At 51.5% G+C, this 11,967-nt stretch overlaps 1 long non-coding RNA gene across 1 annotated transcript; it reads right to left on the bottom strand.

Moving 5' to 3' along the window:
• Positions 1-581: 581 nt before the first annotated feature.
• LOC125177151 (uncharacterized) lies at positions 582-11,213 on the bottom strand. The gene is made up of 3 exons (XR_007156520.1): positions 11,091-11,213; positions 1,674-1,811; positions 582-708 (listed from the first exon to the last, which is right to left on the bottom strand). It is a non-coding gene; the product is annotated as an uncharacterized LOC125177151 (long non-coding RNA).
• Between the last annotated feature and the right edge of the window lie 754 nt (positions 11,214-11,967).

Below are 11,967 nucleotides of genomic sequence, written 5' to 3'. Positions count from 1 at the left end.
AGCTCCACCTTAGTAAGGAGGGTGGGAGCCTGCAGTGAAGCAAGAGTACCAAGGAAGAAGGCTCTTGGTGGGTCAGGTTGGGGCCCAGGAAAGCAGAATTATTTGAGCTGGGCCTCAGATTCATCTGGTGGAGACACGAGAGAAAGGACACTTCAGGCTGAGACAAAGCAAGTGCCTAGAGGTGGGAGCTCCTCCCCACCCGGGGAGCTCCAGGTGGAACAGGTGACCAGGGGTGCTGCTAGAAGTAGGGGTGGAGGGAACAAGTAAAGGGGTACAGTTCTTGGAGATGCTGGATGGTCTCTGTCTGGGGAATCAGGCACATGATCGAGGTCAGGGGTGCCCTTTACTGGGGAGGGCTCCGAGGCCCGATGGACCAGAAAGGTTCTGCAGGTGGCAGAGTGTAGTACGTGGGGTGACGTTTTTTCAATGCCACCTCTGCCAAGGAGTAATAACGCCAATTAAAAGCAGAGAGGACCATTTTCTTGGCTAAACACTAAGCATAACATGGCCCAGAGCAGAGCCCTGTGGCTGACCACTAGGCACCTCCTATCAGATTACCATTATTTAGTGATCTTTGGGGGTGGTTCTCCAAACAGCTGACTAGCACTGAGTCAAGCACAGTTTTCCATCACAGGCACGGATGAAGTTATGAAAGAATTTATCAAAAGTCCAGACACCGCAAAGCATCCCTGATAGCCGTTTAGTGACCTAGGCAGAAAAAAGTAACGTTGGTTTAATTCATCTCTCCCTCCCACCTTCCCTCCTTATGTAACTCCTGTTCCTCCTTCTGCCCACCTTTCCATCTCTCCAATGTATGTTGAGTGTCTAATGTAGGGTAAGGCAAGGGAGTTATAAAAGAAATGAAGCAAAGTCCCTGCCCTAAAAAACTCTCACAGAGAGGAGGAGAGTCAGGAGCCAGCCTGTGAAAAAGTCATAACTCGGTGTGGTCGGTGTCACGACAGCTTTAGAAAGGGGAGGTAACGAACTTGGCCTGGGAGACCCGGGAAGGTTCTGGGGAAAGGACACTTGAGCCATCAAACAAGGGAGGATGAGCATAGCAGACAGTGGGTACAGGCCCAGAAGTGGGAGAGAGTGGGGCCTGGGTGAAGGGTGGCCCGAGGTTCAGTGTGCCTGCACAGGGATGCGGAGGCCCTGGAGGAAAGCAGCAAGGCCGCATGGGGCGGGAGGGTTGGGGGGGGGGGTGTCTCCCACTGGGCTGGGAGATGGGCCTTTATCCTCGAGGAACAGGGAAATGTCAGAGCTTTGTAAGTGGAACAAGGCATGATCAGATCTGCACTCTTTGAAAGATCACTCTGGGGTGATATAAAGGGAGAATCAGAGGGAGCAGACACCAAGGGTGGGGACACCTGCAGTTTCACTTGCCCAGGTGAGAAATGAGTTTTGCATGGCTCGCTCCTCATGACCCCCCACTGGGCTTTTTTTTATTTTTATAGCCATTCAAAAACATATACTAGAAGCATCCTGGGGGTGCGGAGGTGAAATGCTCCACCCTGCCACAGCCTCCAAGGTCTGTTTTTCCCCTTTTCAGAAAACCCAGCCTCCCATAGACCCTCCAAGGACTTTCACCCTTGATCTGCTCCTAGGGCATCTTCCAGTACAGAGAATAAAATGGCCAAAGCAAAAGTGTACACATTGGGCAAAGAATTTCTTACGAGTTGAGATGGGCTGTGGCCACCTCCTCCATCCCGTGGTAGCAGGGAAGACATCTGGGCCTCATAGGGAAATGAACTGAGAATGGTCCCAATATCCCAAATGACTCAGATGAGGGCATATTCTGTGAGCCAAGGGTCCTGTGAAAGCAGGGGCAGAAATGGGTCAAACACTTCCTTAACCCAATAATTCCAGGTCATAATGTTTGGAGAGAAATAAAAATCAGGTTACTAGCAGGCATATGCATCCCTCTGGTGAGAACCAGCTTGTTGTGGTGGTGAATTTCTCTCAGGTTTACCCAGGAGGAAGCAACACAGGTCTGGTTGAGAGATTGTACTAGAAAGGGTCAAAGCGCGGACATCTTCTCTCTCATATAGACAAGGGAGCATCTCCCTGAGACACCCTCTCTGGTGGACATTTGGTTAAGGTCCAACCTCCATTCTGTAGATGATCAGTCTAAATCGAATGCTCTCTTCACCTCTTTTTTCTTATTATTCGTCCAGGGTAAGTAGGTATCCAAGTTATCCTGGTCAAACTAAGGACTTATATTTATGATTGGAGGAGAGGTTTTCTGTCTTTCTTTTGGTGTGTGAATAAAGAAACAGGTAGCCCTGTTTGCCACTGGTAGCATCTTTTTTTATTAAATTTTTTGATGTTTATTTATTTTTGAGAGAGAGAGAGAGAGACAAAGACAGAGACAGAACGTGAGCAGGGAAGGGGCGGAGAGAGAGGGAGACACAGAATCGGAAGCAGGCTCCAGGCTCTGAGCCATCAGCACAGAGCCCCACGCAGGGCTCGAACTCATGAACTGAGAGATCATGACCTGAGCCAAAGTCGGATGCTTCACTGACTGAGCCACCCAGGCGCCCTGCCACTGGAAGCATCTTAGGACCACAAGGAAAACCAAGAAGGCAGAATGACACCAAGGAAGGCGGGATGGAGGAATGGGAAACTCCCATGTCCTTGACAGCTTCATTCAGCTGCTGGTAGTTCGTACTTGGGGCCTGCTGTACTTCCTATACTCTTATTCTTCAAGCCCCTTTGAGTCGGGAGTTTCTGTTACTTGCAGCTTAAAGCATCTATACTAACACACTCTCCAAAGGGCTCCAAAGGCGGGGTCTTGTACCCCCTTGGTGTAGTACAAGGGAACTTTTTGGTTGCCTAAAATCTCTTGCCACTGTCTTCCAGCTTCCCGTATGATTTCAGGTGCTTCGTTAAACCCCTCAAGAGCAGAACAGCTTATAACCCCGTCCACTGGAGTTAAGTATGTATTAGACCAGGAGAAGACAAGGCAGAGTAGCACTCAGAGTAGAGGCAGGACCTTCTTTGTCCTCAGATGGGCCACTGGCCCTACAGCTCCCCAGGCCTGAGGGTCCAAGGGCCAATTTCCCAATTTTCCTTTCAAGAGAATATCAACAGACTATGCACTCGCCTCACCTGAGGGCCAGAAAGGAGGGCCTTGAACAGCAGGTGAGGGGTGGCTGTTCTCTCCTTAGGCAGCAATATATTCAGTCCCATCCAACCCTGCATTTCACCCCCTCCCTGACCCTGTTGCTTGAGGGGAAGGGCCATGTACATGCAGGTAGCAACTGGGAGATCCAATGTGCATGGGCCCCAAGCCCAGCCGAAGCCCGAGGCCAGTGTCCCAATGGGTCAACTGGCAGGCAGGCAGGCAAAAGCTGGAAGCTGTTGTTCTCTTGTTCCCTCAGGCTGAGGCATCAGCTAGAATGGGCTCTTGAAAGCTTCTGAAGGGAGCTTGTGCAGTCAGCCTGCCCTAGCTCCAAGGCATGGCCTGGCTGGGACTAGGAAACCTTCAAAGCTGTTCTCCTTCCCATCCCCTGCCTTGGAAACATGAAAGGGATTCTGATGCCCCATGCTGGTTGCTTTGATATTCAGCCTTGCCCACTGAAAAGACATTTCCCTGCCAATGCTCTCTGTCTCTCCCCTGTGACTCTTGCCCTGTCTCCTCTTTGTCTCTCCCTCTCTCTTTTCCTACCTTTCAGTCTCTGTCTCCTTTTGACTCTCTCTCCCTCTGTCTCTCTCTCTCCCTCCCACCCTCCTTCCCAGGCTCGATGTAGCTAAGATATTTTTTCTCCGGTAAAATCTGAGTCACCCTGTGTAAGATGGTTGGGCTCAGTGGAGAGGTTGCCACAGGGCCTTTGCTGGCCCAAGCCTGAGGCTGCACAGCCCCCACTCTCCTTTCTTAGAAAGGACGTGAGCCCTTTGATGTTTATTTATTTTTGAGAGAGACGGAGACAGAATGTGAGTGGGTTAGGGGCAGAGAGAGAGGGAGACACAGAATCCAAAGCAGGCTCTAGGCTGCAAGCTGTCAGCACAGAGCCTGACACAGGGCTTGAACTCACAAACTGTGAGATCATGACCTGAGCTGAAGTCAGACGTTCAACCGACTGAGCCACCCAGGCGCCCCAGGACGTGAGTCCTTTGAAACGTGTGTGCTCACAAGTGGTTCTGCCTAAAGAAGTGAAAGCCTCTCTATGTCATCTGGGAGGCTCCCCCAGACCCCAGAATATCCCCCAGCCCATCTGCCTAGAGCTTAAAACCATCATCATTAGTCAAGCCACTGGGAGTCCCCTTGGAGGGGTGTGGTCTGCCATATGCACAAGATTGTGTTTAGGTCTGTGTTTTGTCTTGAAAGTTCACACACATCTTCATAATTCAGTCTTTTTAAGGTACGCTTTTAATGAAATGTAAACAGAAGTGCTCCCATCTTAAGTGCTCGGTCCCATGATTTTTCAAAAGAAGCACACCTGTGTCACCAGAACCCAGAGTAAAGGGTTCATCATCAGCACCCTAAGAAGCCCTAGTGCCCCTTCCAGTCACTGTCCCTGAAAGGCGACCTCTATTCCGCCAGTCCATAATATATGCTTTTCAAAATATATGTTTTAAACTCCTTTCTATGTAGCAAAAGTGTTGTTTGCAGAAGCCTGTACTTGTCCTGTGGCATTCCCAAGTCCCAGCATAGCACTGGGTGCTCCAGATGAAAAAGCACAGAGTCTCTTCTTGCCTGTCTTCCAGAAACTTCAGGAAATGAGGACTAGCTTTACTATTACCACCACTGAACAGTTAAGAAACCAGTGTTCAGAGGGATGTGATTTGCCCAAGGCCACTGAGCCTGAGTGATAAGCCAGGGATTTGAGACCCCTGCCAGGACCCTGAAGCCCTAGGGGGAAAGAGATTTGCTCCCTGGAGCCTGAGTTGTCCCATCTGATGAAAGGATTCCTGTTGAGAGCTTGATAACATCATATTAGAGACGTACAGGGGGTAGGGGACTAGGGTTTAAGCAATACTGACTCCTAGAATGTGGTCATGACAATGAGGGCAGGATCCCAGGAAACCTGACTGAGATGACCAGTGGGCCAGTGGGTGCTACCTTCAGAATCAGGCTCCCGAGAGGAGGTCACCTTAGTCTTCTGAGCCAAGCATGACCTTGGGCTCCTGGATCCATTACCAAATACTCAGTGGCCCTTCCCGAGGGGCAGAGGAGAACAGGACATGGTCCTGCCTCCATAGTGTGGCTGGGTGACCTTGGACAGGTCTCTTCCCTACTCTTATTTACAAAAGAAGAAACTGGAAGAAATTTCCCAAAACTGCCCAATGTGGCTTGCAGCCCCCAGGCCCCTCCAGCAAGGTATGCTGCCAGGGCCGAGGGTCCTGCCAGGGTCACATTAATAGAACAGGACTCAAATGGTCTAGAAGGGGAGAGCTGGATGGCGCAGCCCCACTGCTCCCCCCTCCCAGCCCCCCCCCCCTGCCCAGGCTGGAGGCCTCCATCTCACACACCCCTAACACCCTGAGGAAGGCTGCATGCAATTCTCAGCTCGCAGGGCTCAGAGGAGGGGGTCCCTCAGCAGATTCTGGGGCTGTAGGAAACCCACTTGGCGAGGATCACACCAAATTTTTCTAAAATTCAGAGAACTGGAGAAGGCGATCTTTTTGGCTCCCTTTCAGAACAATGAGTGTGAACCTTAGTGGACGGGAGGGGTTGTGGAGGGGGTTCTTGCCAAGAACCTTATTGCCGACCAGAGTATGGTGTCTAACATGTGGCACATGACAGACTCACTCTGCTCTCTCCTGGCCAGACCACTTCTGGTCTTTGGAATTCAGGAAGGAGGTTCAGGGTGGGAGGGAGAAGACAGACCATGTAGGACAAGGAGCCTGTGCTGCAGCTGAGCTGGTTTACCCTACGGGAGAGCAGCCTCGGAGGCATGGTTTTCCTGACCGTGGAGCAAAGTGGTCAGAAGCGAGGGCTCAGGTCTGGCAAAGTGGGGTTTGGTGTCTCGTGCTACTGCCCTCACCAGTGACCTTTGCTCAGGTTACGTCCTATGTCTGTGCCCCAGAAACCCACCTACCTCACGGGACCGTAGGAGCACTAAATTGAGATGATGCGTGACAGGTGCCTTGTACTGTGTGTGGCACATAGTAGTTCAGTTAACATTAGATACTATTATGGTTATTACTGTTGTGAGCTCAGTGGCTCTTCTGGGGAGTGGGAGACTCAGGGTGGGGGTCAGAGAGAAAGGAGCAGGCAGACTCTGTAATAAAGACCACCCTTCTCGGTATGAAAGCTGCCTCAGTGGCTGTCAGCTTCCCACCCCTAGCAGTGTTCAAACGGAAGCTGAATGACCCCCCTCCCCAACTCTAAGCGCCACTCCCAGCTCTTAGCCAGACTTTTGGGGTCCCTTCCACTTTTGCACCTGGCGGGGATGCCCATGACAATCTGTCTGTCTGTCCCCTGGGCTCTTATTCCAGTCCAGAGCAAAGGAAATGGGCAGGTGGTGTGGTCCCAGCCAGTGTCTGCAGCGGAGGATGCAAAAACTCCTTCCTGATTGATCTCTCTGCTCAGAAAGGCCTTCAGAATTCCTCTTTCTGAGCACAAGCAGCAGGATAGGGACAGGGATGAGGGCAGGAAGAGGTGGCTTAATAAAAAATCCCAATAAAGCTCTGCAGCCCCTGGTGGCCAGGGGCAGGTCCTGGGCACAAGCCTTCCTTAGACCCGCCCACCCGGGGGCCCTGACTAATATTCCTGGAGCCTCTGTCTGCCCTTGGCTTCATTAACAATGCTGAAGGGGCTGAGAGGTCCAAGGGGGGTCCCAAATGCTGCCTGACAATATTGCTGAGCCGCCCACACCAGCCCCACCCCAGTGCACGCACCCCCCCCCCCCCCCATTCCAGACCCTCTGCTGAGGAATGGGTTTGATTCAATCAGATATTTGCCTGTGGGACTGGCCGGGTCAATTTATTATGGGCCGATGCCAGCTCCAGGGAGTCAGGCAGCCCTGGCGTGGAATTTGGAGTGAGGACTCATTAAAGAGCAGCTGAGATGTGCAGGGGTGGGGTTCTGTTCCCCCAGAGCAAGCAGACCCAAGGGTAGGCTCTAGCTAGAAAAGGCTGGGCTGGGGTAGCTGAGGGCAGAAACAGAGGCACAGCCCACAGGGAGCACTGCCCTCCTGGTCAGAGCTGGTCTTCCTCCCCTGTGAGCTCTGGGTGTGACAAGCTCGGGCCTTGTTCCCTCTACCTATCCCCTACTCTAACGCTTTAAGGAGTTGGGACTCAGAAAAGCTAAGTCTGGCCAGTTTGAAGACAGCCAGACAAAGGCCTGGTGCGGGACCGCCAGGAGCGCTAGGCCCTCAGCTGCCTACAAAAGGAAGGGAAAGGGAGTGCGGACTTTGCAGTTCAGCTTAAAAAACAAACCTGTGAAACAGAGCCAGGCCCCCCTCCCTCCCCCTCGCTCCAGCATTAGCAGGAGGGGCTGAAAACATTTGTTCAGAGAGAGGGGGGGTGAAAAACCCTAAGTGCTTCTGCTTCCTTTTTTTTGCCAAATCATGCAGAAGATGCTGGCAGCTGCAAAGATTCAATTATGCACAATGCGAAAAATCATTTACAAAAATAATGGCACTCGAAAAAAATGGCCTCTCCAGAAATGGCGTGGAACAATAAATCCGTTAATTAGCTAATTAATATTCAATTGGGGTCAGTGGGCTTAATAGAACCTTTCTTGGAGACCCAAGAAATTCTAAACTGCCGCGAGGCGCCTGCCCACTGCCATTATCTCGGGCGAGCAGGCCCTTATCGGGCCGCCAGCTGTCCCCGAACAATGCAGGCCCTTATCAGCTGGGGCAGCAGCCCTGGCCGCTTGCTCGGGCTCCCTCCACCCAGAGGAACACACAGCCTCTTGGTAATTGATATATGGCGCAGCTTTGTCTGAGGCTGTTTGCTCTGCTGGTATTTAAGGCAGCGCGGGCCCCCTGATTGATTGCCATTGGCCAAGTTTCTGCCGTCAATGACAACCTGTCAATGAGGGACCAGCCAATGACAGTGGCTAACACTCCTGATACCCTGGCCACCTGGGCCAGGCTGGAGGCCCGACACATGGCAACATGACCCGTTGGGTTTGACTTGAGTTTGTTGCCCTCCTCAAGTGGGAACCCAAACCCTCATAGCCTTGAGTGTTTGAGTGGAGGACCAGCATCCCCTGCCCTGCTTTGCCGAGAGGTTGGGCCAGACCCTCGCTGCTCTAAGTGTAGTATATGGTCTTGCAGCATCTATCAGCTGGGAGATGGCCAAAATTCTTGGGCCTCCCTCAGATCTCCCGAATGTGGCTTCCTGGGGATGGGGCCCAGTAGTCTATGTTTCATCAAACTCCTTAGATGACTCAGATGCATACTGAAGTTCAAGAAGCAGTTGACAAAATAAGAGTTCCCACTCCTAGCTGTGTCTTAGAGTCACCTGGGATGGGGGAGAACTCAATACACACATTCCTGGGTCCTGCCGTGTAGAGTCACTTTTCCCTTATCTGCTGAAAGCACTGGGGTGTACAAGTCACCCTGGGAACACTAGGGCTGGCCAACAAACAGTGAAACAGGCCGCCATGATCATGGCCCATTGGGAGTCCTGTCCAGTATAGAACAAGGCAGCACACACCCACCAGGATAGTCAAGCTCTGGCTATACAGGATTTGAGCTCCAGAAAACCCATTGGGAAACAATGACAGTCCATGTGGGAGGAAGGGCCCCAGGCTAGCCCCCAGATATGTGAGACCCATAGCGAAGCTGAAACTCAGTACATCTCTTTAGCAGCAGGTGCCATGGGCAGAGAAGGGAAGAGAAGGAAGTGGAGAAAGGGAAGAAGATTATGGAGAGGGGATTTATCTATTCTCTCCCCAAGGCTCATACTTCAGATTCAGGCCTTGGCTACTTCTGAGTGGGCAAGTGTTCCTCAGTGTCCTGCATTCCCATCCTGCCCTACCTTCTCTCTTCACCCCAATGGCCCATCCTCTATCATGTACCTTCCCAGGTCTGCCCCATCAGGTAGGGCTCAGTGTTCCATAGCTCACCTCTCCCTGCCTTCCCCCAACCCATACCCCCATGTCCAGGGTCACAAGCACTCAGGGAGCAGCTATGGCTCTCTCCACACGTCAAAGAACAAGCCTGAGTCACTGAGGTAGAGGGCTTTAGTCAGATGTGGACTTGGAAGCAACCAAGGATGAGGAAGTGGGGAGAGTGTATAGCACTCTTCTCTCAGGTGCTATGTGGGAGTCAGTCAAGCAATAGGAACCAGGAGGCCATGGGTAGGGGCAAACACCAGGCATAGCCCAGCTCAGCTTTAAAGCCCCTGACCCCACAAAGTTGGGGAGGAATTTGTAGATCACAGAGCTTGGTGATAGGAGTTCAGGGCTCTGTTTCCCAGAGAGCCAAGGCCAGGTGCAAGGTGGACTGAGCATCAGCAAGTGACAGGGCCCCAGCCACAATGGGGCAAAGCTAGTCTGAGCAGAGGGCAGCTCTAAGTAGGAAGGTGGCATCCCTGGGCAGGTAACCCAATGGGGCCTTGAACAAGTTAGGATGAAGTGATCAACCCTAGCTGGGGCCTGAGGCAGGGACCAGCTGTGATACTGAGTGAGACCAGAGTGACATCTCTTGAGCCATACTGAGGCCACAGGTAGGTTCAGTGGCTGATGAGAGAGAAAAGAAAGAAGCCAAGGAGGCAGAGATTCGTTAATCTAAGCACTTCCTTTGTTTTTAATGTGATTCCACAGCAAGGGCTCAATGTGCTGCTCCTCTGGGGTCATTCCTGTCTTGAGAAACAGGTGCCCTTAGGGCCTTGACCTCCATGTGGGAAGGTTAACAGCTGCCCCAGGCCTCTGGGGAAGCTCGGCTGCACGCTCTGACTGTGTGGGCTGTCACTAGCACTCAGCATGGGACCGGGCATACCTCATGCTCAGAGTCCCAACTAAACCATCTTTTCATTGGTGCCCTCCCTGGGGACTCTTGGTGCATCAAAAGGCTGTTGCATAATATCAGAGGCAGTTATCCATCATCCAACACTCTCCTGCTAGGTTCAGTGCCTGCCATTCTGATATGTTAACAAACCCTCATGAGAAAAATAACCTTCCATTTAGTAAGCAAAACATTGACTTGAGAACCCATGGATTAGCCCAAACCCTAATTTACCAAGTTAGCAAGTAGCTTCTAAAGCTTCCCAGAATGTCAAAAACAGTCCCTTCCTTCTCCCACGAATGTGCACATACATGACTTTTGCCCTCATAGGGCTCCTGGGCCCTCACTGAGCAAGTCTGTTCCTTTGAAAAACTCGGGTTTGGCTCAGCTTGTCAGATCTTGGGATTGAAGGCCCAAAGTAGGCTACAGTCTTGGCTCCACCCACTTTGGAGAGTGAGCATGTGATCCCAGGTTGGGGGTACTGCCCTGCACAAGATGGTGGCAAGAGCAAGATACCCCCATCCTCCTCTGGCAGATCGAATCTGTCTAGGTTATGTTTCAGGAGGCCACTGGGTGCAGGTCCCCCTTGGAGAGGCTCCCATAGCCAGCTGGTGGTGGGAGAGAGAGACCGTGAGAGTCTCAGAGACAGACTTGGGAGAGAGAGACACCAAAAGCGCTGGTTGGTTTGTGTAAGAATGAGGGGGAGCTCTAGTCATTGGTTAAATTATCTGGGACTCTCCTTTGGCTGCCACAGAGACTTCCTATGTCTATGATGACAGATGCCAGGTGGTGGTGGAAGCCGGGGTGGGCTGGGACATTGGAGGTTTTCCTGACCCAAAGTCCCTATTTTGATCTTGAGTCTCTGGTGTCCTGCAAGCCCACAGTGGGCTCTTTCCTGAGCAGAGGAAAAGCAGAGCGTGTTCCCAATTCCCTCAGCCCCTTGTCCTTGAAACACCAGACATCAGACCAGTGTCCACCGTGACTTTATAGATGAGGGAACTGAGTCTCAGGGTGTGTCCAAGTACACAGTATATACATCGAGTCAGGTGTTAGGCTGGGACTCCAGGAACAGCCCTCTATCTCTCTTCATTTCTCTGCCTCCTGCCCACCACTCATTCCCCTCATCTGTCTCCATTGTGGGGGAGTCCAGGCCCCACCACCAAAGGAAAGAAACTTTCTGCTCACCTGAAAACCAGCCATAGGAGCAGGAGGCCCTGAGTGCGCCTGCGGAGTTTGGAGCTCCTTCAACTTCACGACTAATTGCAGAGAGGCAGTGGGCGGGCTCTTGGCAGGCGATTAGCTGTCCCACTGCATGAATAATTTGCATAGAAAATGCTTTATTTTGGCAATCTATTAAAGGGCCCACAGTGCTGTGGCTTATCTCAGCCTCACAGCAAGGAGAAGGCTTGGCTATCTCGTTAAGTTCTGTTGATGCATAACAATTTGAAATGGGCACAAGCTAGTATGACATTTAAAGATGCCTTCACTTAATTATATTACACAAACATGGGGTTGTTTATCCTTGGGAATAAAGTCTTTTTGAAGTCAAAGTTGGCATGTGCATAAAGGAGGGCATTTTAACTGATTTTTCAAGAGGGGGCCTCCTCACTTCAAACTTGGGGGGTTGCATTTCCCTAAGGCCTCATAACACAGAGGGTTCTATGGCTGAGATGCAGACTTTGAGATTGGTTCTCTTGTTCTTCTTCTCTGGGGGTGGCCTACAGTTTGGCACTTAATACAAAATCGTGGAAAGAAAAGCTTATTAGAGCAAGGAAAAGAGACTTACTGTGTGACCTTGGGCAAGCCCCTCCCCGTCTCTGAGCCTCTGCTGCCTCACGTGCAACATGTGGGGTGGGGCTTTCCTGCTCTAAGGCAATGACTGGCAAACCACAGTGTATTTTTGCTTTCTCTTTGCCTCTCATCTTGTTGACTCTGTAAATAAAAAGACAGCCTCTTTGTTAAGAGCCAAAGGGAATTCAGGGTCCCATTCATGCTCTTTCTAAGGACTGGAAACATGCTAGGAAAGAGAGATTAGGGAAAACTAGGAAGAGTCTTGCAGCTG

This window comes from Prionailurus viverrinus, chromosome D1, assembly GCF_022837055.1.
Source record: "Prionailurus viverrinus isolate Anna chromosome D1, UM_Priviv_1.0, whole genome shotgun sequence".
NCBI lineage: Eukaryota > Metazoa > Chordata > Mammalia > Carnivora > Felidae > Prionailurus > Prionailurus viverrinus.
The sequence above is the reverse complement of the archived record's forward strand: the minus strand, read 5'-3'. Positions and strand labels throughout refer to the sequence as shown.